The sequence below is a fragment of the Argiope bruennichi genome, chromosome X2 (genome assembly GCF_947563725.1).
Source record: "Argiope bruennichi chromosome X2, qqArgBrue1.1, whole genome shotgun sequence".
NCBI classification, from domain to species: domain Eukaryota; kingdom Metazoa; phylum Arthropoda; class Arachnida; order Araneae; family Araneidae; genus Argiope; species Argiope bruennichi.
This window is the reverse complement of record NC_079163.1, coordinates 135,952,038-135,979,411: the sequence shown is the minus strand read 5'-3', so window position 1 is coordinate 135,979,411 and position 27,374 is coordinate 135,952,038. Positions and strand designations below refer to the sequence as shown.

General features: G+C 31.1%; 4 long non-coding RNA genes across 10 annotated transcripts; all 4 read left to right on the top strand.

Moving 5' to 3' along the window:
- Positions 1-998: 998 nt before the first annotated feature.
- On the top strand, positions 999-10,982 carry LOC129960573 (uncharacterized). Of its 2 annotated transcripts, XR_008783632.1 has the most exons (4): positions 999-1,119; positions 10,398-10,466; positions 10,569-10,734; positions 10,814-10,982. It is a non-coding gene; the product is annotated as an uncharacterized LOC129960573 (long non-coding RNA). The 2 variants fall into 2 exon arrangements; XR_008783631.1 differs by having other exon boundaries at positions 10,398-10,734.
- A 23-nt stretch (positions 10,983-11,005) lies between these two features.
- LOC129960572 (uncharacterized) lies at positions 11,006-12,634 on the top strand. Of its 2 annotated transcripts, none has more exons than XR_008783629.1 (5): positions 11,006-11,092; positions 11,650-11,751; positions 11,851-12,029; positions 12,141-12,278; positions 12,407-12,634. It is a non-coding gene; the product is annotated as an uncharacterized LOC129960572 (long non-coding RNA). The 2 variants fall into 2 exon arrangements; XR_008783630.1 differs by having other exon boundaries at positions 12,137-12,278.
- Positions 12,635-12,849: 215 nt separating this feature from the next.
- On the top strand, positions 12,850-16,574 carry LOC129960818 (uncharacterized). 2 transcript variants are annotated; one of them, XR_008783694.1, is made up of 5 exons: positions 12,850-12,941; positions 13,143-13,229; positions 13,622-13,711; positions 15,037-15,207; positions 15,929-16,574. It is a non-coding gene; the product is annotated as an uncharacterized LOC129960818 (long non-coding RNA). The 2 variants fall into 2 exon arrangements; XR_008783693.1 differs by lacking the exon at positions 13,622-13,711.
- A 5,811-nt stretch (positions 16,575-22,385) lies between these two features.
- On the top strand, positions 22,386-27,028 carry LOC129960491 (uncharacterized). Of its 4 annotated transcripts, none has more exons than XR_008783596.1 (7): positions 22,386-22,535; positions 22,625-22,902; positions 23,483-23,570; positions 23,946-24,098; positions 24,281-24,382; positions 24,477-24,755; positions 25,377-27,028. It is a non-coding gene; the product is annotated as an uncharacterized LOC129960491 (long non-coding RNA). The 4 variants fall into 4 exon arrangements; XR_008783598.1 differs by having other exon boundaries at positions 22,386-22,548; XR_008783595.1 differs by having other exon boundaries at positions 22,386-22,902.
- The last annotated feature ends 346 nt before the right edge of the window (positions 27,029-27,374 follow it).

The window sequence follows — 27,374 nt, the reverse complement described above, 5'->3', positions numbered from 1 at the left end:
GTATCAAAAAAAAACAAAAAAAAACGGTAAGCAACATAGATGTTAATGAAGAAACAAGATGAAAATATTTCGTTTCTAATTTCAGCTAACCTTCGCAAATATTCCTGCATGACTTCCTTAGGGGACTACGGTGGCCTAGTGGTAGGGTCTCTCCCACGGAATTGGAAGGATCCAGTTTCGAAATTCGATTCTACTAAAGATTCATCGTTAATGCAGGCCGAGTGAACGCTAAATAGCTATTGCAAATATGCAGAATTTTGGAGAGAGAGGACTACAAGAGGGATTACGCTCATCATCGGAGCTCAAAATTACAAGGTCCATCCCATATAAAAAATGATAGAATCTAAAATACTAAGTTGAAAAATATGAAATGACCTAAATTATTTCAGATTAATGCTATCTTCATCAAAAAAAGGGATATTAGTAACAACTCAGTGATATAAAGATATGATGAAATGAGTGGTTAAATTATTTAAAAAAAATTCAATTCGCCTTATACTTTTAAAATATGTTCCTAACTCAAAACATATACTCTGAGAATCTTAAGAAGTCTATTCAAAAGTTTCAGAGAGGATAAGCAAACATTTAAAAAAATCAGATGTCAGTATGTTGTTTCATTGACCTCTATGCATCGGAACCATTTCTTTTTTTTACAGTTCTTAAAGTAAAAATTCCTCAAATAATGACATTTGTTGAATGAAAGATAAATAATCTTTTTATCACATTTTCCTAATATTCAACCAAAGCTGGCAGATTTATTTTTAAATTTATAGCAATAATTATTGGTTTTTAAGCAACATTCATATACTTTATGCGTGCTTCTTCCGGGTTCAAATTTGGAAAACTGTTCTTTATTTAAAAGAAATATCCAAGCTAGCTGCAGAGCCACCTTGCATAGATCTTTGGAAGAAGAGAAGGATTTATAAAACACGTCAATATCTTTACTATTTAAAAGTTTCAAAAGATTGATCAGTTTTCGTTTTGTAGTTCTTTGCATGCTAGAATAATTTTTTTAAATGATTTTTGTTAAACCTTGAATATTTTGAATTGTGCTGGGATAGATATATTTTATAATTTAGTATCTTTTGCGTTATTAAGCAACTTCTTAGTATTTTGATGGTAAGTTCTGTTGTTTCAAATTAGTTTAAGTCTAATAATGAATATAAACTGTTTTGTCGTTTTACGTCTATTGTAGAATATTTTTTCTTGCTAAAATATCCGTTTACATTAAATGTCTTTTTTTTTTTTTTTTTTTTTTGAAAAATCGGAATGTTGCAACTATTTTAAACTCGGGCATTCTTTTTTTAAATGTGTTCCCTAATCCATGTAACTGGCGAAAGATCAATTTTATACACATGACATCTTCGTTCGCTAGAAGAATAAATAAATTTTTAACTCTGAAAGAAAAGTTTTTGTTACCGCTTTGGGAATTCTTTGTTAAAGCATTCAAATATAAAATCTGAAACATAAATTATTTGTTTTTGTGAACTTTGTTTTGGCTGAGCGAACAGAATGATTTTTTTATATTAAAATTAATTGTCAAACAAATATTTTAAATGTAATATTTTGGTCAATAAATTAAAAAATCAATTCTGAAAGCAAAGTCACTTTTTTTATTAACTCATGGGAATTCTGCTTATTTTAAAGAATTTTGTGCTGAAAATAGTAAAATTTGTACTGAAGTATATTACAGAAATTCTCTAAAATTAAAATTTTATCTATTTGATGGAATATAATGTGAATTTTCACTTCCGACACGTAAGATTTTATTGTTATCAAAGCTCGGCAAAAACGGAGAATAGTTCATAAAACACTTTAAATCGGAAGCAACAATTTCTTGTCTACAGAGATTGACATTTGAATAACTACAAATGAAACCATTATTGATTGAACTGTTATTTTACGTAGCAAGATTACCACAAAGTTTTGTGGCTGATTACTACAAATAATTTACTTCATAACTACAAATTTTTCATAGCTGCATGTGACCATCTGCTTCTATTTTAAAGAATTTTGAATTATATTTATGGTTAAAAACAGTATCTGGAGCAAAAGTATGCACAATACTCGATAACCCATAGTTTATTCAAAAACTTCTTTCCTATTATCTAAGCACTTCATTAATGGGGTAATTACTTCAATGATGGATTCAGATTTATTTAATTGTCAAGAAGAAAAGAAATTTAATGTTTCAGGCAATCGATATTACACATATTCTAAACACTTTATCTGATTTATATGTTAGCTTAGTTCCGTTCTCTTTGCTCTTTCATTCTGAGTGTTATAATGTTGATTTTAGAAACGTCTGAAATTTAGCTAAAGAGCCTTTCAGTTCATCTGAACTTTCAATATAGCACTCACTTATTAGGATAGTTATAAATGATTGTATTTTATTCTGCACAATAAAAGTAGCAAAAATGATACTCTTATATTGGAAAATCTGAGGATGACGAACTCAAATTCATCTGCTTGAGACTACCCAACTTGAAAATATCGAATTAACTCGGCATTGTCATTGATAAAAGAAAAAAACTTTTTAGTAGGCAGTCATTTCTATTTATTGTAATTGTTCCAAACCATAGCTGTATGTCCAATAACAAGAATTGTATATTCTGACGGGGAAATGTATCGGAATGACCATTGCAATAAAAGCTCCATAATTATTAATCTATATTTATAGTTCAAGTATTTAAGAATTGGAATTCATAAAATTCATTTATTTATAGTAATAAAAAGATAATGAAATCTTATTTGAAAAAGGTTTATTGCAACTTCAAAAAAAATTTCATTTATAATTATGGAAATAAAAACTATGAGAATCGTTGAAAGAAGTTATAATGGATGTTTTCATTATTGAAAAATGAATGCAAGTTATAATATTTCGTCACGATGTGACGGTATTTCGTTCGGCCACTTCTACTAAATCTGACTATTTTTCAAAACTTTACATCAGAGGAAATTTTAAATAATTTGATTAGAATGGACTTTAAGTTTGTGTATGAATGTTTCATAAATGAAACCTATGATAATTTAAAACTTCTCTTTTGCTTAGAAAAGTAGATCTAACCAATAAGTAAAGTTTCCTATAAAGTGTTTCCAAAAAATACTTAGTTCGTTTACTTTCAGGTTTTCAGATTGACGAAGATAGAATACGTAGAAATACGTAAAGTATTTAATATTTCAACAATATAGCCTTTTCAAAAAGTGTGCTACGACTGTCTTGAATGTTTTTTGATTTATCTTAATGGTTTGGTAATTAAAACTGCAAGTCACTCTGCATAAAAATAGTTGAATTTAAGCATTTAATTGTACAAATTTGTCTTATTGTAAACATAACTTTTCAAAAGTTAAATTTTACAATGCATTGTGTATTACGAACTTTACATTAAAATTCTTTTCTGCCAAAAAAATTCTTCCTTTATAGAATTGGTAACCTAATATTTTTTTTGCATTACAATGTATTCCTTTTAGAATTGTTTATTTGAAGTCGCTTTCTATTTTCATTATATTTCTTGTCGGTTATTACTAGCAAATACTACCTGAAGTTGTATTTTTTAATTTGCTTTATTCATTTCAAACACTTTCAATCCCTAATGATTATTTGCCTCATTGTTTTGGGAAAAACTCTCTTAAAATTTTGAACCTTTATTCAAAAAATTGTATCACAGTATTTCGGAATTGAATCGTCTGTATTGTCTTCGTCTAGTCGTGTTACCTCAGTCATTGCCTTCTATGCAGTAATTTTACAGAAAAACCAGCCCGTTTTCAATAAATGTAAAAGTTATTCTTTGATGCCTATCCAAAGTTTGTCATTTTTATAGATTTAAAAGTGGAAACAAGAGAATGACTTCATGAACTTAAAGAATTTATTTTTTAATGAGTGTAAAATATTATGATTTCTTAAAATTAAATTTGAAAAACTGAAATGAAAGAAAATTCATAATAAAATTGATATAAGCGAAAAGTTAATACTTTAGTTCCTGTATTTTTATGCAAAATGTTCTAAAATTATTGAGGGCATTAACTTCCAATTATTTTAATACACCCGAAAATTCAGATTTATCATTTAAAGTTTTGGAGGGGGGACTTTATTTGTCAGAGACTGCTCCTCTAAAAAGAGTAAAATTTGTCTTCATAGAGACGGGTCCAATCGCTTGTCTGAATAGCGTTGCGTTTTGTGCATAATGGCACGATTATACCTCGCAATTTATGGAAAGTATGTTAGTTTAACAATATTGCTTTGAATACATAAGAGAACCACAATGCAATGCAAGATATGCGCTTTTCTTATTTCAATAACCCATGCTTTTCTTAGCTTCAGACTATTAAGCTGAAGTTTTAAAAACGTTTATGTATCAATTTCCATTCTGTGTTGCATTGTTACTTTTATCTCAATGGACCATTTTTTTCTCTTGACTTAGCAAGATGTTAATGTAAGCACATTTTTATGGCACAATGTAAAATGTAATTCGAGAGCATTTCTGTAAAATAAAATACTTGCATATTTTCATGACATTCTAATGTTTGCTTTGTGAATTTACTCTAATATAGAATATTTAATTGTTCTGAATTCAATTAGTAGTTGTTGAATCACCCGTATTAATGAAATTATTTTTAGTTCGTAATTTATCATTCTTCCATTAGTGCAAAAGTTACTTGGTTAAGGAAGGTGCATCAGCTCGTATGACGCTTTTGTATTCTGATTGCAGTACAAATTTATCAGATACGTTATCTACTTTCAAATAGAATATTAATATAAAATTAAATAATTCAACTAAATTAAGATTAAATCAAATTAAACTTGACTTTTACCATCTAAGCTGCTGCTCAACTATAAAAAAAATCGTAAAAATTGCAAAGAGTTAGTGTTAAATATGATTCATAATTGTTAAAATTCCAGATTTTTCTCATTCAAAGCAATTGTTTGTACTTCTGTACATACGGATACTTAATATATTCTTATAATTAAATTAAAATATTTTTCAAATTTCCTTAAATCATTTTTTAAATGTTGTGTTAACTCAAATATTGACCATTAATTATCTGCGCAACGATTAACCATAATCTTTGACAGCTCTTCTGCTTACGATAATTTGTATTCGAAAGTAGAAGCGGCATCTGCATCATTATGTCCAACACTTGCTATGTGATGAATCGTGCATAAGTTGAAACCATCGTTCCAGCAAGTGGCATTCTTCCAAGTTTGGAATTGAAAATCCTGTTCCAGTTCAAGCTGACATCAAAAAGTAATACTAATCACTATTTCTACAAGCCATGTCACTTATGGTTAACGGAGGAAAGTATTTTCATGTGGATTTCCTTCTGTTGTATTGAACTAACCAGGTATATGTCTATATAATTGTGGTATCTAGCTGTCCGGAAACTACCTCTGTAGGATATTTGATGATTAGAATACTTCTTCCTTGCTCATTCAGAAACCAGAGGCTCAGATTCTTCATTCCAATAAGTTACTAATTCTTAAATGGAAAACTGAGTCTAGTTATGAAATTGAAATCGTAGAGGCAGTTAACTCTGCGATAAGTGAAATTCCCTAGAAATTAAAAAGCATTTTACTAATATCAATATTTAAATCGTGGTGGTAGATTTTTCAGAATAAATCTAAAATTAAGTTGGAATTTTTTATTTATATTCTTGGTTCAGAAGTAAAGTCCATTGCCAATATTTGATTAGTGAACTAGCTCATTTAATTAGTATTGATTATAATATTCTTCTAAGAACTTTAATAAAGTTCTGTCACTTCATTTCGGGATATGTCTAATTCATCTGAAGTTTCCTATCTAACTTATTTACAATACTTTGTTTCCACGGAATCCAGCCTTTTTATGGCTTCAATTTATTCAAATAGAATCGATTTATTCATGACATTCAGTGTGCGTGCTGCTTTTCAAATTTTTGCTTGCGAATTGTTATGGAAAATCACGGATTACATAAATTAAGTTCTTGAAAAAAAATTTTGTTTATTCTGCGGGTAGATTCAATTACTTTTTCAAAAGGCGACTGTATGAATTGCACCTAAAAATATATATATTTGATGTTTGAATCAAAGAAATTTTTTTTAGGATGAAAGATAAAATGTTTTTCGAACAAAGTAAATGGTAAGCATATGAAAAACCACCTAAATAATGAAGTCTTAAATTTTTGCATTATAGATGGAGAAATAAAATTCTTGAATATATATTTAAAACTGTTAAATACTTAAGAATATATTTGTAAAACTATAGATGACATATGAATGATAATGAAACCATAGCAATTATTATTGGCAAGAAATTAAAAAAAAAAACTTTTGATTTGCTTTCGGAAATGACAGTAGTATTGAAATTAACTTTTGACTAATTCTTAAGTAAATTTCTCTCTAATACTCTAGATGAGGCAAATGAATATAAGAAAGTATCGTTGGAATTCTAATTTTCTATCGTTTTATAAGGCGTTGGTTAGTTGTTTAATACTAACGATAGGTAAAGAATTGAACTTAACCATTCCATACATGCTATCTATTAGGCATATTTAAATTGCCGCTCATTAACCTAAACAAAATTTCCTTGCTGTTTGAAATAATTAGTCATGTATTGCTTTAAAATGTCTTTCAGCCATTCTCTTGGTTTGAAATTTTAATGCTATTAAAATTAAGGTAATTCATTCCGGTTTGAGTTAAACATAAATTATGTTAACATTTATTAGTATGCATGTCAGCACTCTTTACTTAGTACTATTTAATGGCCATTTTCGCAGTATTTATCTTAATTATTGAACTCGAAAATTCTTTACATGTTATTGCTTAATGAACTACCGTAACATTTCGGCTCTAATATTATTTAAACCATTCCCGCTATGAAGTCAATTCCCTTATCATTAAATTTCGAGTCTTTATTGATTGAAATTTAAGAAAATGCATTTGGTATCGTTTCTGCTATAGGAAGTTTGAATAATCTAATTGTAATTTAAGACAGAAAACCGTAATAACGTAAAGGAAATGTCCCATAATGTGCCCTCGAGTCCTCTTGCATCGAAATATCAATGTTCAATTTTTTAATTCCTATTCACTAATTCATCCTTCATATGAAACAAGTTTTACATTATTCGATACAAATAATACTTAATCCAACGTCTAATTTGTCTTTTCGTTGAGTTAAAATGAATTATCAAAGAAGCAAAGTCATCTCAAAATTACGAGCTGTCAGTCTTTGAATTGTTAGGTACGATGTTTAGAGGAAATTTTTTAATACTGATAAATTTGTAGACTAAGCTGTACAAAATGTAACAGGTGATTGTAAGGAATTTTAGCAGTTATGTTCTTGAGCAAATTGCGTGTCTACTATCCTGCATCAACTCGGCATTCCATTTTCTAAATGGGAAAACAGCACTAGGATCGTAATTTACGAGCTTTTGCGTACCATTTTCAACTAGATGTTTGGTTCGATGTTGAATTAAGCCATTGTGATGTACACCTGAAAGCTGCAGATTCGTAGTGGTGGTGGTGACGGCGTGGGTAATGTATGAAAGAGAGAGCTGCAGATTCGTAGTGGTGGTGGTGACGGCGTGGGTAATGTATGAAAGAGAGAGCTGCAGATTCGTAGTGGTGGTGGTGACGGCGTGGGTAATGTATGAAAGAGAGAGCTGCAGATTCGTAGTGGTGGTGGTGACGGCGTGGGTAATGTATGAAAGAGAGAGCTGCAGATTCGTAGTGGTGGTGGTGACGGCGTGGGTAATGTATGAAAGAGAGAGCTGCAGATTCGTAGTGGTGGTGGTGACGGCGTGGGTAATGTATGAGAGAGCTGCAGATTCGTAGTGGTGGTGGTGACGGCGTGGGTAATGTATGAAAGAGAGAGCTGCAGATTCGTAGTGGTGGTGGTGACGGCGTGGGTAATGTATGAAAGAGAGAGCTGCAGATTCGTAGTGGTGGTGACGGCGTGGGTAATGTATGAAAGAGAGAGCTGCAGATTCGTAGTGGTGGTGACGGCGTGGGTAATGTATGAAAGAGAGAGCTGCAGACTCGTAGTGGTGGTGACGGCGTGGGTAATGCATGAAAGAGAGAGCTGCAGACTCGTGGTGGGGTTGATGGCGTGGATAAGTTTATGGGTGCGAGAATTGTAACTGTTTTTATGTTGGCGATGTGGGAAATGTGAGAATTGTGGATTTATAGCTGTATGGATAGTGTGTGTGAGTGTGAAAGAAAATGGGGGAAGTGTAAAATACTAAGTGAGAGAACTAAGTATAGAATTTTGTGCGAAAGAATTGCTTATGTCATTCATCTAAGGCTGATTACAACGATTTTCTTCGTTGGAAATATTTTAATGCTGGGAAAGTCAGAATTCAGGAACATCGTTCGAAACGTTTCATTGAAAAAGTAAAATGAGAAACAGAATATATATCGGAATTAACCGGTTCGAAGATTTAAAATGAGGTTATTAATCTCTTAAGAATATTTTCTTTTGCAGTCTCACCAATTCTGTATTTTTATCCGATAAAATTGTGTTAATGTAACCACATTCCCACCGTGCACTCGACTTTCAAACCAGAATGAAGCTTGAACTTTTCATTTTGTAATAGAATTCCTCGCGATTAGATTTGTCTAATCAAATGCCATTTTATGTTGATGGCAGAATATTCTTAAATTTCTTCATGATATGGAAAGAAAGGGCATGCATTTTAACGACTCGCAGTTTATGATGGGAAGAATGAATTAAAGTACATCTTCAGATAAAAAAAAATTTGCTTGACTGGCAAGAACCCCTTTTGTTTCATTTTATCATCTTCGTGACTGAACCTGAATAAGAAATACTAGTTCATAAAAAGAAAATTACTAACTTAGCATTACATTCACCACTCCTACTGAAGATGGAAATAGAAAAATTAGCAGTCTCTTAACAATTTAATTTTCAAAATCCCCTCTGAACCCCAGTGTTAATGTTCACTTTTAATTACTTTTTGAATTCTAACTCGCTACTCTTGTCGTCCAATACTGCTACAGTTACGTGTTTATGATGCATATTTTATCCAAATTTAATTTCTCCAAATATTTAATCTCTTCGTGATTTTTAATCATTATTTGTTTCATTTGAATTTCATGGATTCCTCTAACCTGTAATAAAGTTAGCCTTGCTTCGTTGTTTTGGCTTTTCATATGTTTGCCATTCCCCTAGTTGAAGGAACATTTTGTTTGATATTCCCTGAAGACTAGTTCGATTCAGTTTCGCAAATCCATCAGCCATAATAAGAAACGAATATTTGAGGTGCAAAACATACAAGTCGTTTTTGATATAGTAACTATGTCAAAAAATTAGTGATTTAGTACATTTAGCAAATATTTAAATTGCTACTCGTACCGAATTTATAAACAATATTTTTAATTCTATATAACCCGTTTTCGAATTGTAATACATCAAATCTTAGTTTTAACGATGAAATATTGAATGCGAATTTAAATTTTTTAATGAATGAATGGATAAAGTTGACAAAAGGAGCTAGAGAATTTTTGCAAATGTAATTGAATTAGATTAAACAATTGGGGCCGATTTAAAAAAAAAATGGATTTTTGTTTGTCTTTAGTTCTAAGCGATGGTAATGAAATAAAATCTTAAGGATCGGGTATACATGTAAAAAGTGAAATACTGATCTTAAAGGCCGAATTTAAAATCAAATGTATTTATAATAAGCAAGATGTAGTCATTGGGAAATAAAATTTCTGCACAGATAGCCAAGTCGTCTATTACAAAAAAGACCAGCGAGTTCCATTAAGACAAAGAATAAAATTAGTGTAAAAACTGGAATTCAAAAACACTCAAACAATCCAGTCCAGTTCAAAACCAAACAATTTAGTTCAATTAAATTCTAACAGAAATTGGTCTGTAAAGATTACTTGAAAAGAAATCATGCATCAAATATCCAATTTTAACAGCAGGGAATTTCACTTATTGTAGAAGCACGTATTGATTTGGGAAGTTTTCATCTTATAACTGTATTCTGCGTGAAGATGTTTCAATTCATTTGAAATCTTTCAAAATTCAGTGTAAATCTGCTCTTCTGGTATGATGATTGAGAATAACAGAAATATTCGTAATTTCTTGATATTCCATACTAGTGGCTCTTTGGCAACGATAACTGTCAGAATTATATAGGAAATACTTGGTATGTCCCTTGCTACAGAAGAACATCATTGGTTTGTCTGTTCATTAATAGTAGCTGGGAAGAGAATAAATGTAAACTCGGGTGGTGAAAATAGCAGGAACTTGAAGTTGCTTAAATTTAAACTGCTTTCATTGCACCAGAACATTTCTGTCGAATCATGTGAATACATTATTAAATGTATTTGATGCTATTAATAGGAACAATGGTACCCTCCCCCAACTCTCGTCTATGGAATGACTTTTTTTCAGTTTTTGTCACAAATTCTATCAACTAGCAATTTGGATGACCAAGAAACTACATCAGAATGATAGATAATGGTAAGTTAAAAGAATCTTGTTAATTATCATGCCAAAATATAGAATACAATCATTCAATGTGATTATTAAATAATTGTAACCTTACTAATGTGGACACTTAAGTATATATAGGTTAGAACACTAACAACCTTTTGCCGACTAAAGGCTTGCGACTCGCCAGCAGAAGTGAGATTGCTTCCTTGGTTCTCTCTCGTGTTCCGAGCTGACATGAACTACGCTGGATGCTGTGAAAAGTTCGCTAAAGATGGCATCAAAATATTAAATCTAAGTATCCATTTAGTTCCTTGATTATAATACTAAAATTGCGAAAACACGACATCCTGTAATCATTTTATTTATTCTTCTAGTCGAATGAGTTGCAAGTTATAAGGAGAGAAAACATTATTACTTAGAAACATCTATCGAAACATATGCAGCATTCCCATCTCTTTCTCAACATAAGAATCGGCTGAATCGAAAAACGGGCCATTCTGACATCAATTTCTGTAAAGGGCCGAATAAATCAGACGCCACAGAATGGAGCCAGCATGTGAGAGCCTTCTGCATGTAGCCGTCCTCCCCAGGAAAATGTTGCCAGGCAAGTAACGAACCACTTAGTGCTAAAACAAGACAAGAAATGTTTCCAGGTAATACTGTTAGTCTTTCGCTTCCCGGAAATTTATTTTCTCGGAGAATGAAACATTTTATTATTGCTTCTTAAACAATTTTCAAGCCTTTTTACTCCTAATGAGATGTTCATTAAGATCACAAAGCAATGTTTTTAACGTCAAAATACTTCAATCCAGAAAACATTATTTGCACTCTTACAGAAGGAAATTGAATGTTTTTCGAATAAAATTTCATCTTGTCACTATATAGTGCTCTCTGTTTGGAGGACGTTTAACGGCGCTTGACGGAGAAACAGTACTGTAATCCTAAGTATAATCAATGATTGTTGAATTAATTTATCAATCCTCCTTTTATGTCTTTAAAATACACTTGCATAAACTTACTACCATTAAGGAAATAACACTTTAGTAATATCAATAACATGTTAAAATAGATTTACAAATGCATTTAAAATACTGCGAGTAGTTACATTATCAATAGAGAATTAAATTGCTGTTAACTTAAAAAAAAAATTGTATTTGGGTTGAATGCAAGTATATCTGATTTAATAATATAAAATTTTATATTTTCATAGGCGATGTGTAAGTGTCATATTTGCAGAGTGACTACTTCAGTTTCTGTCAGATTCTCTATCAGCAATCTGTATGATGGCAAATATTTTCTCATAATGGTATTAGTAAGTAGTAAGAATTGATAATTGCCATACAAAAATGAATACAGGATTTGATTATTAAACTGTAACTTTGTTTAATTTACATTTTTTGTATTTTTATAGGTATATACAAGTTGGAAAACCTACTGCTTATATAATTGCTCTTTTTCTGAGTGAAGACTTCCTATTTACACCTAAAGTAAGACGGCTTTCATGAATCCACATATGTCCTGAATCGAACCCATTTATGCTGAATGTGGTGAAACTCTAGCTAAAAATGACTACTTATTTTGGCAATGGAAGTATGCAGTCAGTTCCTAAATTATTTCAAATATAATTAATAAATTTTAAAATTATTTAATTACTTGAAATAGCCCAACAGACATAGCATTTTCAAATCTATTTTTAGAAAGAAAGTTCTCCTTAAGCTATACGGAGGCAATCCGTAATTACCTGGAAACATCTATCAAAGCAAAAACAATATTTCCAGCTATTTCTCAACACAAGAATAAGGCTTGGAAAGTTTCCTCATTGATTCCGAAGCGATATCGGTAAGTTGCAAAAATTTTGATAATTGTCATACCAAAATGATTATAGGATATTATTCATTTTATTTAATAACTTAATACATTCGTAATGTAGATTAATAATTTAACCGATTTTCTATTTTTATATTAAGTATTGTATAGATTGGAATAAGTTTTGATCTATAGCCATCTCTTGCTGAATAAAGCCTTACCACACTCCACCAGAAGTGAGACTGCTTTCTCGGTTCCACACGTGTTCTGAACTGGCATCTACTGAGCTGGATGTTATGAAATACTCGCTACAGATGACATCAAAATATTAAATCCAAGTATAGTCGGTTCCTTTTTTATAATACTAAAATTGTAGAAATAACATTCTTTAATCGCTTTTTTTTTTTTTGTCTTATAGAAGGCAAATTTCCCCTTATCTGTAAGGGGAAGAACATTATTATTTGTAAACCTTTATCAAAACAGAAGCAGCATATCCAGCAATTTCTCAATGCTGTAATCGGTGGTACTGCAGCACGTGCCATTCGGAGGTCAAATTCTGTACAAGTAAGGATTAAATAAATCAATCGCCTACGAAACAGTCAGCATATGAAAGCTTTTTGCAAGTCGTCGTTCTCAAAATGAAACTTTTGTCCTGCCAAGAACTTTCTACTGTATTGAAATAAGACATGTTTCCAGGTAATTTTGATTCTTTTACTTTCGGCAAACTTATTTTCTGACTGAACGAATGAAATATTTTATAGTTTGTTTTTTTAAAGCTTTTTTTAAATCCTATATTAGTTCTAATGAGATGTAGATCTAGTTCATTAAGATCACAAAACAATTTTTTTCAACCATCTAACTATGACAATCCACAAAATTCCACTTACTCTGTTACAGAATGAAAGTGGAATGTTTTTCAAACGAAATTTCATTTTGTCACTACATGATGGTCTGAATTTGAACGACAGCTGACGACAGATGGCAGTGAGTATTTTAATTTAATATTGAGAATAACAGAATATTAAATGGAGGATTATTGACTTAATTTCAACTTTTGTAATTAAAATAAATACTTGGACAGTCCAAGAAACATTTAGAAGCCAACACTTCAGCAAGACATGTTAGATAAATTGTTTTAAAAATATATTTAAACACCAGTAAGTGTGATTACCAGCAGAGAAGTGGATTTTTTTTAAAATTTAACTAGGGAGTTGAATGCATATTTGTCTGATTAAATAATGTAATTTAATTTCAATTCTTATTTTAGAATTATTTTCTCAAGTTTAAAAAGCAAAATTTAATTTTGCGCTTTGCATTTTATCATTCTTCATAGATCTATTCATATTTGTTCTAATTGAAATATTAAATTTTTTCAGATACCTGCTAACACGTAGAAGTGAATATAACGACATGACTATCATCTTGCACCTTTTATCAAGCGTATTCTGGAATTCGTAGCTTATAAAGTAAATTGGAGAAATATCCAAAATCCAGTTAATAGTTTGTAAAACCTGGTAGTTGAGTATCAAGTTCAAAATGTAATTAAAGACGATTTAATATATGGTCGCCCTAATTTGATATGGTCTACAACTTTCTTCACTCGATTTTGCTCAAATTTTGAATTCGACTTATTAAAAGGATGCAAGTGATACATTTGAGTACAACATGAATAAAATTCACGAATCTTGATTCAACAGGAGAGGGTATTAAATCAATAGTTGGAGAAATATAGTTATGGAGCAAAAGCATGTCTTTTGAAAAGAACTGCAATTCTATTTACTTACCTACATTTGAAACCAGATTCTTTCTCAGTAAACAAAATGGACATGGGATATTTTCTGCTTTCACGAACTTCTTTAAATGGGTCTAAAAAAATCAGCAATTTTAACTAGGACGATGAATAAGATTAAATTTTAAAAATTATGTATAGGATAATTAAAATTTTTAATTCGCCTGTAATTTTTTTAAATAATTTTATTGAAGAGATGTTTAAGTTCTAGTATATTTCTCTTTTCTTATTATGCAGGCATTCTTACTCATTTGGAAATTCATCACTTCTGACAATTCTCTTATTAAGTTTTAAAACCTTTTTAAAATGCATTCGTATCTCAACATCTGGTACGTTGATTGAGAACGGGAGAAATACTCGCATTTTCACTGTTTAGTCTCGCAAATCGTCTCACTGTTTAGAAACCCAAACTGTATAGACTATATATGATTTAGTGCGGTAGATGAAAAACTACGATTGTTTCTTAAGTTGTCTTCTACTAATGGACAAAGACGACGAGGACAGTTTTTGAGGAATACTTGGGCTCTCTACCTTGAACATGCTCCTCTAAAATTACTTTTAAACGCCAAAACAATGAATTTAACCAAGTTGTGTAATGTCCATAGGAACGTGAAGTTACCTTCCCTTTACACGGTTTTACTAACAGCAGAAAGCTTCTGGGATTCAATTCTTTTAAATCAAGTGAAATTCAACGTTCATATTCAATAAAGCAAATTCACCTCCATTTGAGAGTAAAGTAGCAACATTGTAGACGATACATTGTAATGATATTTACATAAAAGTAAATCGCCATTTTCCCTCTGTAGAGTGACTAATCAGCTCCTGACAAGTCAATTGTAATAATTTTGTTGATCAGGACATTTTCTCAGAATGGTACTGAAACGAATAACGGCGTTCGAGAATTTTGGTGATTGTTATACTGAAATGAAGACAGGGTATAATCATTTGTCTTCATTCATGCGTAATTTAAACTTAAAAATATTAGTTTTATTATATTCATAGATTGAATAACTTGGGACCTATACAAGTGCATCTTACTGAATGAAGACTTTTCGTCCACCACAAGGACAACTGTTTTCTTGGTTCTGCGTACCTCGGCAATTTACACTAAGGATGTTGAATGTGCGTAATTATCTGTCAATGACATCAAAACATCAGGAATTCAAGGGCATGGTAAGTTTTTGAATTGTAAATTTTCTAAAACAACATGGATATTTGGATACAAATTTATTTTGTTCGTTCAAAACAGCAAATTTCCCGAAGGTCTAATAAAGTAATGAAGCTAAAAAATACTTTATTAAAATGGATGCAGCATTTTACGTTACAATTAGGCACAAGATCAATCGGAATTGAAATTCTTGTCATACTCGGAGATCGACTTCTTTATATAGATATCGACTCCTTGAGAATGGAGCAATCTATAAAACTTTCTCTCTGTAGAAATCACATATTACTCTTAGTAATTCAAAATGTGTAATTTTTCATATTTCGTTTGCGTAATAACTAGTTATCACGCATTCCATTAAAATTATTTTGTTACTATAATTTCTCACTTGTAAATTTATAATAAATAAAAGTTAAAATATAACAATCCATAACTAAAATCGTATTTTTTTTAATGCAAAGCTTCATTTTTTTTTTTATTATAAAGTCCGTTTGGAGAACATTTTTGTTTTAAATTCTAAATACTGTTAATAGAGGAACTTGTCAAACATTGTGAGCGAAGGGTTAATAGATTGCACCACTCAAGATCCAGTGGGAAAAATGGTTTCATAATTTTATGATCTTTAAAAATTCTTGAGCAACTTGTTTTCCTGAATCTAAAGCTCTTTTCTCTACTATTTCATATCATTGATAGATGTATTCTATTTTAATTTTTTTTTTCTCATTTTAGGTGTCTTTTAAAATGTTTAGACCGAAGTGATTGCAACAAAACTGGACGATTCTGAAGTTTCATCAAGCGTAACCTTGGAACCCGAAGTCTTTACAAATTATGGACAAAGATTCAAAAGGTGCTATGATATCGTAAACTTGTGATTTATACCAAGTTTAAAATGTATCGATTAAAATGATAAAAATTGGATTATCAAAATCTGCACATTAGAAATGATATTTAATATAATCAACATTTTTGGCTGCTAATATATTTTTGAAATGATTGCTTCCATTGTAACTCCAAATGATGGATAACATTATTTAGAACTCTTCTGAAAAATGCAGAAATTCGTTTACAAATGTTTGATGTTCAACGAAGTATCTTTCGTGCATCGCAGTTATGCATTCAAAATAAATGTTTGGCTCATCAATTAATTTTTTATCGAGAAATTGTTCAGAATTTTTTATTCGGTTATCAATTCTGCCTGTAAACTCTGAGTTAAAAATTCATTCGATGTGCATGTGAGTCTTCTTATATGTGAAATGGTTTAAAGTCCTACGTATTGGTTCCCATTAATCGAACAAATCTATATTATATTAACATTCTATATTTTACTAGTGCCGTATACTTACTGCTGACTTAATGAATATCTATCTTTATGTATCCAAACGGCCAATTTTATATGCTATTACATGAGCAATTTAACATTTCAATCGAAGTGTATTTCAATTTAACAGTGTCTGATTTGAAATCAGCTCCTTTAGATTAACTATAAACTTAATTTGTTGAAATTTAGAGAAAATATATTTGATCTTGTATTCACTTTTTGGTAATTTTTTAATATCAAATCATAGAAACTAAAGATGCAATAAAACTAGATTCGTGCATCCAAATATCGCTTTCACATTTAGAAATCGTATTTAGACTTGATACAAATTAAACGTAATCCACCTTTTCAGAATGCACCTTTATTGTAACCAACGAAGCTATCAAAGTGCATGACCCGGTTTTGACAGCTGTCAGTATTTGTCCCGATTATGGGAATGTTTTAAATTTATAAATTGGTGAGTTAAGCAGAATGTTGGAAGTTTTTGCATGGAATCTACAAAATTATGGCTGTTGAATAAATCGCAAATCCTGCATTACTATTAGCCTGCTTTAACTCGATATCTCATCAAAACTAGGAATATCGACCCTTGGTTTTTGAACATTTTATGTAATCGATTTGGGCATAAAATGTTCATAGAAATATTTTTCGAACTTGGGCTGTAGGATGCATTTTATCCTCAGATTGAGAGGTGCATTATGTGAATGGGAAATATTGCATTGATATATATTGACATGCGATGGATGGAGTTAAATCAATATACTTAAGAGATAGTTGTATGTGAAACAGAAACCGTGCGAGATCATAGTAGGCAAGTACAATGCTAGTCCCGACTCTATTGTAATGTGGTGCGAAAGCGCTGTGGATTAATTGCTCATACTCAAAAGTTGTGGTGTGGGCCTGGTAGCAAAAATGTCTGATAATCGCTTATCGCGTAATTGGATATTGTATGCAATTATGAGTGAGAAATGCATGTGAAAGCCGAGGACTGGTTGTGTGGGGGTGCCGGCGTGAGAAATGTGAAATCGTGTTAGGTTTGGTGGCTTAGGTGATGAATGCGAGGATTCTGAGCTTTTTGTTGGGTGTGCGTGAGCTGTGGAATCGTGTCGGGTTTGGTGGCGTGGGTAACGAGTGCGAGAACTGTGGAATCGTGTCGTTGTTTGGTGGCGTGGGTAATGAGTGCGAGAACTGTGGAATCGTGTCGTTGTTTGGTGGCGTGGGTAATGAGTGCGAGAACTGTGGAATCGTGTCGTTGTTTGGTGGCGTGGGTAATGAGTGCGAGAACTGTGGAATCGTGTCGTTGTTTGGTGGCGTGGGTAATGAGTGCGAGAACTGTGGAATCGTGTCGTTGTTTGGTGGCGTGGGTAATGAGTGCGAGAACTGTGGAATCGTGTCGTTGTTTGGTGGCGTGGGTAATGAGTGCGAGAACTGTGGAATCGTGTCGTTGTTTGGTGGCGTGGGTAATGAGTGCGAGAACTGTGGAATCGTGTCGTTGTTTGGTGGCGTGGGTAATGAGTGGGAGAACTGTGGAATCGTGTCGTTGTTTGGTGGCGTGGGTAATGAGTGGGAAAACTGTGGAATCGTGTCGTTGTTTGGTGGCGTGGGTAATGAGTGGGAGAACTGTGGAATCGTGTCGTTGTTTGGTGGCGTGGGTAATGAGTGCCAGAACTGTGGAATCGTGTCGTTGTTTGGTGGCGTGGGTAATGAGTGCGAGAAATGTGGAATCGTGTGTACGAGACTGTGGAGTCGTCGTATGGAGGCGGTGTAGGAAATTTGTGTGCGAGATTTTGTAAGAATTATTGAATTAATTTCTGGAAATTAGAATTTTAAAGGAAAGCAACTTAGAAAATTAATCTTCGTGAAGAATATTTTGGTCTTGGAAGGAAAAAAGGACGAAACAATGGGGCATCGGTTAAGAATTGAAAACGCCAGTAGCCATTGGGAATAATGGAAGAACAGAATGTCTACTCAGTTTTAAAATTAACTGAATTTTAAATAATAAAAATTTTACTTTTGTTAATATTAAACGCACTTTTGTATTTGAATTTCACTAATTTATAGGTTTTGGAAACTGTGAGGAAGTTTTTAATTAAATAGATTTAATTGTCGAGGTCCTTTTTGTGACGGTGTTTCATAGAATCAATCTGAATTGGAATCATATTAGTCAACTTTCGTAATTCATTTTGATTCCGACGGATAATTCGAAATTTCTTTATAGTATGAGAAGAACACACACAGCACTTAATCCTTCAGTGGATTGAATAAAATAAAATTTTTATAAAATTCTTGCGACTTTACTGGTGATATTCCTTATATTTTCTTCGTGGTAGAGCTTAATAAAAAAAATCCTTCCCAACTTTTAAATTTAAATTCTATGAAATGTCTAATAGGAATCTTTAAATATCTAATTTCTTCGAATACGTTTGCTTAACCAGACCTTATAAAAAGGGTAGTTGATTAAGAATTAACCATAGATTCATTTCAAAACTTCTAAATCTTTAATTAAAAAGTTAATGTTTTATTTCCTTCAAAAATTAATTAGGAATTTTTAATATTCAGAAATTTACTAATTGCATTTCCATGACCTATTTCTATACAATTTTTTCGAAATGTTCTGAAGTCATTCGCACTTTCTGGTCTTTCTTTTACTCTCGGAGAGAATTTCCCTCTACTGCCTATAATGTAAGTTTTAATCCAGTCAGCCTCAATGTTTTGCTATTCCATGCAATTGAATCATCCTATTCATCATTCTTATAGTTGAAGTAACAATTCATCCGTTATCTCAGAGTCTGGCTCTATTCTATCTCAATCTGCCATAAAAAAATGTACAAATATTTAAGATGCGACTATCTTTTTAATAAAATAGTTCAGCCTACTTGATGAAATATTTCGCTAGTTTTGAACTTATTTTGTTTTTATTTTTCATGTTGCAAGTAAACAAAAAAATTTAAATGCAAATTTATTTTTAATATGAACATATTTAAATTGCAATTGAATGATCTGGAGAAATCGGCAAAAATAGAGCTAGGATTGAATTTTAAGAAATGTGTTGGATGAAGCATTCGGGATAAATTAAGTGTTTCAAAATGAAATTATTCATTTCAATTGAACGATTTGAACAATTTTGAATCAATCTTTATAGTTTTCTATTTAGATATGCTAAACGCATTATGAGAAGGAATAGATACGCTAAAAAAACTTGAGGAAAATATTGTTGTCTTGAATATATTTTATTTAAGAGTAAACTTGTTCATAACAAACTGAGTGAATAAGTTATAAAATTTTGTATTTTTTTAACTTATTAACGATAGAAACAGTCGCCTTAAAAATGAGCAGACGATTTCATAAGAATAAATTCGGCTTAAAAACTATAGTTCAAAAATTCTAACCGAAATTGATTTCGTAAGATTCGCCACCATAGCTTGAATAGATGCCGTATTGGAAAGATTAACGTAATTTCTTGAATCGTTTCCAAGTTTTCAGAATTCTGTAGAAATCTATACTTTTGATATGCTGATTGAGTACGGAAGAAGTGTTCGTAATGTCTGGATATTTAGCAGAAGCGGCCTTTTAGCGGTGACATTGCCACAATTACATAGGCGATACTTGGTATTATCTGCTGCAACAGAGAGCATCATTACGACTTTTCTGTTTACTAGTAGCTGGTACAAGCAAAAGGTGAATTAGGCGAGTAAATATAACAAACTTGGAGTTACCTTAAACTTAAAATGTTTCACTTATACCGGAAGGTTTCTGTCGAATTATGTGAATTTATTGTCGAATACATTAGATGCTAATAATAGGAACAATGACACATCCCTCAATCTTAGTCTATGGAATGACTGCTGTTTCGGTTTGTCACAAATTCTCTCTACTTGCAATTGGACGATTAGGAAACTTTCTCAGAATGCTATAGAAGATAACGGTAAGTTAAACGAATTTTGACAATTATCATGCCAGATTATAGAATATAAGCATTCAATCCGATAATTAAATTGCAACATTACTAATGTGCACATTAAGTATGCATAGGTTAGAAAATTGACGACCTATAGTAATGACCTTTTTGCTGAATACCAATCGCCATGAAAACGGGTTCCTTGGTCCCCCCCCCCCCATGAACTGAACCGACATCAAGTATATTGGATGCTGAGAAATACTCACTACAGATGATCAACATATTGAAATACAAGTATAGTAGGCTTCTTAATTATAATACTAAAATTTCAAAAAACGACATTCTCTAATCGTTCTATTTTTCTAGAAAGCAGGTTCCCATAAGCTAATAAAGTTGCAAATCACAATTACCTGGAAACGTCTATCAAAACGGATGTAACATTTCCAGCTACTTCTCAACGTAAATATCTGAAATTTAATCTCTTGCCATTCTGAGATCAACTTCTGCAAATGCAAGAATAAAATAAATGAATCGCATGAAAATGGAGCCAGCATGCAAAGGCCTTCTGAATGTCTTCACCAGGAAAATGTTGCCTACCTTGGATGGAACCATTTGAAGTGCTAAAAGAGGACAAGAAATTTTTCCAGGTAAATTTCTTTCTTTAAAGTCTTTGCCTTTCCTAGAATTTTTCTGGATGAATGAAATATTTTACTATTGGTTTGAAAAAAAATATCTCCAATCCTATATTAGTCCTAATGAGATGTGTATATGTAGGTCATTATGATCACAAAGCAGTGTTTTTATAACGTCTAAATATGTCAAACCACAACAGTTCAACTGTCGTCTGACAGAATGAAAATTGAATGTTTTTCAAGCGTAACTTCATTTTATCACTATACGCTGGTTTCTATTTGGAGGATATTTGATGGCGCTCGGAGGGAAAACTGTACTGTAATCTTCAGTATAATCAATGATTGTTAAAAGGAGGATTAATAAATTGATGGCAACATTTGTCATTAAAATAATACGCTTGCATACCCTTCGTAAGATTGAGAAACTAACACTAGGATAAATAAAACTATTTTAACATGTTACAAATGCATTTAAAATACTGAGAGTAGTTTGATTATCAATTGGGAATTAAATTGCTGTTAACTTCCAAAAAATGTTATTGTGTTTATTGCATGTATATCCGATTTAAATAATGGAATAAGATTTCTGTTCTTATTGGAGATGTGCCCATGTCCATTTGTAGAGTGACTCTTCAATATCTGACACATATTCGGCAGCAATCTGGATGATATGGAAACTTCTTCTCAATATAGTATCGAAGAGATAAATATAAGCTACAAAAATTTATAATTGTCATGCCAAAATAGAGGTTTTAACTATTAAATTGTAGCTAACAATGTACACTTTATATTTTTATAGGTATATACAAATTGGAACACATGCTGTCTATATTAAACTTGTTTTTCTGAATAAAGACGTACTATCCACCCATGAAGTAATTAACTTTCGAGATTCCACATATGTCCAAAATTGACGGCATTCTTGCTGAATGTGATGGAATACTCACTAAAATGACCCATTTTGGCAACGCATGTATATAGTTAGTTTCTGAATTAATAGTTATATTAATTATCTGAAATAACCAAAAGACCATGGTATTCACAAATATTTTTCTAAAAAATTTCTCTTAAATTAGGAAGCAAACCATTACTACTTGAAACTATCTATCAAAACAGAAGCAGAATTTACAATTATTTATCAACGTAATAAGACTTGGTTAGTGTTACTGATATCCTTCGGAATAATTGAGGTAAGTTGCAAGAATTTTGATAATTATCATATCAAAATGAATATAGAATATAATTATTCATTTCATTATTAAATAACTTGACGAATGTGAAGTAGGTTATTATATAATTAAACTTTGTATTTTTTATAATATTTATATGTAGGTTGGATTAGATTTTGATGCATAGTAACCTTTTGTTCAATAAAGGGTCCCCATTTACACTAAAAGTGAGATTGCTGTCTCCGTTACCACACTTATTATGAACCGACATCTATTGCGATGTATGTTGTGAAATGCTCACTGCAGATGACATTGAAATGTTGGAAAATCAAGTATCCTTTCGTTTCTTATTTATAATATTGAAATCACAAAAATGACATTCTCTAACCATTTTATTTGATTTTCCAGAAAACATTGAACTGCAAGGAGGCAAACCATAATTACTCGTCAACATCTATTAAAACGGATGCATAATTTCTAGCTATTTCTGAAAATAGAAAAGCAGAGGAACTGAAGCGCGTGCCATCCCGAGATCATCTTTCGTGAGTAGAGGGACCGAACAAATCAATCGCCAGAGCATGGAATCAACATGCGACAGCCTTTTGCATGTCTCCTCGTCACAAGTAAAATGTTGCCAGGCCAGAAACCTTTTTAATGTGCAGAAATAGAACAAGAAATATTTCCAGGTAATTTTGTTTCATAAAGCTTTTGGATATAGAGGATCTGATTTTCTGAATAAGCATTTTACTGTTAATTTGTAAAAAATCCATTTTTAATCCTATTACTCCTAATTATATATAATATATATGCAACTAATAAGTATAAAACGCTTTCCCGAGTGTCTCAATACCTCAATGAACAAAATTTCAGTTGGATTCTTACATAAAATAAATGAATGTTTTTCAAACGAAATTTAATTTTATCGCTTTATGATGGCTTTTATTTGAAGAGCATTTAATGAAGATTGGTGGAGAAACTGTACAGCGATCTTCATTAGACAGTTATCGACTGTATTTTAATTGAATGCAAAACTTATGTTTTTAAACATTTGCATAGCTCACGAAAGATTCTCGAACCAACACATTAGTATGATCAATAACAAGTTTAGATCTTTTTACAAATATATTTAAAATGCTGCCAGCGTTTGATAGCTTCAAAAGAAATGAATTCTTGTGTACTTTGCTTTTTTTATTTTTAATTATGTCAATGCATGTACACCTGATTAAATAAAATTCTTAATGACGATATTTCAATGTTCATTTGTAGCGACTACTTCAGTTTCTGACAAATTCTCTACCAGCAATCTGGGTGATCGAGAAATTTATTTTCTCGGAATGGTATCGTAGAGATAACGGTAAGTTGCAAGAACTGATAATAGTCGTACCAAAATATAGATAGAATTTGGTAAAGTTGCAATTTAATAATCAATGTACATCATTTTGCTTTTATAGATATATAAAATTTGGAGTACCTACTGCTTATATTAAATGTCTTTTTCTGAATCAAGACATGTTATCCATCCATGAAGTAATAAGGATTTCGTGATTCCATATAGCTTTGGAATTGACGCCATTTATGCTGCATATTATAAAATAGTCGCCAAAAATGACTATATACTTGCATTGCTAAATTTCAGTTACTGAATTATTTGAAATACAATCAATGCATAATCTTATTAATTACTTGAAATAATCGAAACGCCATGGCATTTTCAAATATTTTTTTCTAGAAAGCAAGTTTTCTGAAGCCATGCGGAGGCAAACTACATATAATTTATGTGGAAGCTTCTATTAAGACAGAAGCGGGCTTTCCAGCTATTTCTCAACAGAAGAAAGTTACCTGAATGATTCTGAAGCGATATCGGCATGTTGCAAGAATTTCGGTAATTGTCATACGGAAATGAATATAGGATATATTCATTCATACATTTGATCATTAAATAACCTACTTTACGAATGTAAAATAGGTTTATAATTTGACTTATTACCTCTTATAACTTAATATTTTTTAAACATAATTCCGAATAGGTTTTGATCTATAGTCATGATCTTTTGCTGACTACAGGTTTATCACTTATCACCAGAAGATACTGCTTTCTTGGCTCCACACATGCTCTGATCTGACATCAACTAAGCTGGATGCTATGAAATACTCACTACTGATGACGTAAAAATATTGGGAAATCTAAGTATACATTCGAATTCTTAATCAAATTAAATAGCATGAACATGACATTTTCTAATCATTTTTATTCTTGTAGAAGGCAAATTTCCAGTAAGCTGCAAGGAGACAAACCACAATCATCTGTAAATATCCAGCAAAACAGAAGCAGCATATCCAGTTATTTCTCAATATGGGAATCGTCGAATTTGAAACGCTTGCCATTCCGAGATCAACTTCTGCAACTATAGTGTCTGTAGAAATCGGTCTATTGAGAATGAATCTACCATGTGACAGCCTTCTGCAAGTCCTCCTCACCACTAAAATGTTGCTCTGCTATAAGCCGCTTCACGTACAGTGACAGAACGTGAAATGTTGGGTAATTGCGTTTCTTTTAAATCTTTTTATTTCCGGATTAACTTATTTTCAAGGATCATAAAATTATTTGCTATTGGCTTTCAATTTCCTCTTCTCAATGATTCCTTATTTTTAATAATATATTATCTTGGTAAGGGCATTAATTACATTGTTTTTTCAAGAGTCTAATGTGAAAATCCCAATATTTTGGTTTCTGCCCACAGAATGAAAACTAAATGCTTTTCAAGCGACATTTCATTGTATCTGTATATAAGACGTCCATTTGGAGAGTATTTTAAGGGTGGTTGGCGAAGAAACGTTTATTAATCCTTCATTAAGCAAAGTTATTAGTCATCACAGTTTATCTTAAATAATACATACTCGAAACTTTCAGGAAAAGGCTTTTTACTATGATAAATAACTTAAATATTTAGATAAATTCTAAAAGTGCAATTAAAATAGTGCAAATAGCTTTATTAGGATTTAATTCTTGGTATGAACTTTAAAAAGATTAAATAGGCAATTTATTCAACTATAATCATATTCTTGGATTACACTTTATGAGAAATATTAATGATATTTGACATTCAATGGAATTGGTATTGAAATTGAATTGATTTAAAATATTTAATATTCCCTTCAGGTGTCTGTTAAGAATACGCCTTCGTCGATGTGATCCTGGAATAAGACAATACCTGGACCCTTCATCAAGCGCATATTGGAGTGCGGATGCTGCACAGTTCAATTACGGACGAAGACTATATTTGAATTTTTATATTATCAATATGTTCAGAAGCAAATTTCAAACGGAACTAATTGACTCAATGGAAGAAACGGATATTATAAAAACAGCGGTATAACAAATTTGTAACAAAACCTAGATTTAATTTTCGCAAATAATAATATAAATTGCATTTGAGAACATATTTGTTATTACTAAATTTGATAAGAATTGTTTGACATGACAGATTGCCACTATACAACTTTAAAAATCTTGGATTTTCATTACTGTAATCTTTCTATTATATCGGCAGAATTTCTTTCCATTTACAAACCAATTTTATAAAGAAAACTGAACCACTTCGTTGTAACTGAAGCCATTTCTTGACCTTGTTTATTTCTAAATCTTCATTTTGTGATTTTGAATGACGATTATAAAAGAATCCTTCATATTCGAATAGGTGTTTCATTCCTGTATCTATAACGAAATTTGGATTTTGATCTCTGTAATGCTAGTATCAATTATGTAAATGAATTTCATTAAATTTCCCTTAGTTATCAATCTCGAAATCTCGATAATCAGAGCTTCAATCTACAAGTTTATTAATATGTGGCGTTTAATATGTACTTGTGTTTGATTAATGTATGGAATATTCCTTAAAGGAAAAATGTTTCTGTCTTATGTATACGATGTAGGAAGATGCATTGTTAACAAATATATTGGTTTTTCTAATCGTTTGAAATAAGGTTGAAAATATTGCAGTTATCTTGTATTGGAACACATGAAAGAATCCCGAGTTTTGAAAAATAAATTATAATTGCATAGAAGTATTAATTGAATATGAAATGTCTTTAAACAAATTTCTAATTTGAATGTTTGAGAACAATTTTTATATTGCAAGATTTATTTTGCATGCATTATCTTCATCTTAATTTCTAGCCTTTAATTGTTCTTAAGTTAAAATTTTAAAAATATATGCAAAGAATTAATTTAGTTTAAGTTTCAGAGATTTTACCTTTGTCTATTCATTGCATCCATTTATAAATATTTTTAAAAACTAATCTTTTTATTAAATTTAAAATAAAATTTAGCAATATCAATAGAAAATTTTAAATCGTGAATTTTAAATATATTTTACATTTTGGCTCTAAATTTTCTGTAAATCTTTATCCGCGGACAAAGGATATTTTGACTGGTTCGGCCGGCCAACCAATGGAAATATTCTTGTCCTCTTCAAAAGCATTTGATCACCGTGCCTGATCACCATGGTGATCAGAATGCTTTTTTAAGAGAAATTGTATGGGGATAGATTGTCGGAATATCGTTTTATTTCTAGAATAGCGAATGGATGAAATGAATGGTAAATGGTATAGTTTAATTTTTAATTTTCGTTTTCCAATTATGATTAGGGGAAAGTTAGGAATTTTGAATTATAAGTTTCTACTGAATAAAATTTGCACGAAACATTCTTCCTAATTTAATGAAATGTTAAATATTATGGTATAATGTTAAATATTAATAAAATCTTAAATATGCATTATACATTTAAAAATTCTAAATAAAAAAAATTCCGTTATCCATTATGTAGTAATTTGTAAAGATGTGTTGTGATTTTTTTTCCCTCCGTTCATGCTATGTTTTTATTAATCATCGATGGAAATGTTAGTTTTTCATTAAAAATTCATACATGTGCTATTTAATTTTAAGTTGGAGCATATGAATAAAAATTGAATGTTTTACTTAAACTGCCTGAATGCATGTATGCCTAGTTAATGTAAAATTGCTTTTGATATTTTACTTTAGTATATACTAAATTTTTATTTTAAATGCATTACATTCACTGCTGCAATAATCTTGTTAACCATTGCATTGCATATATCTGTATAGAAATTTAGCAAATAAAGCTTTCGTATTTTGTAT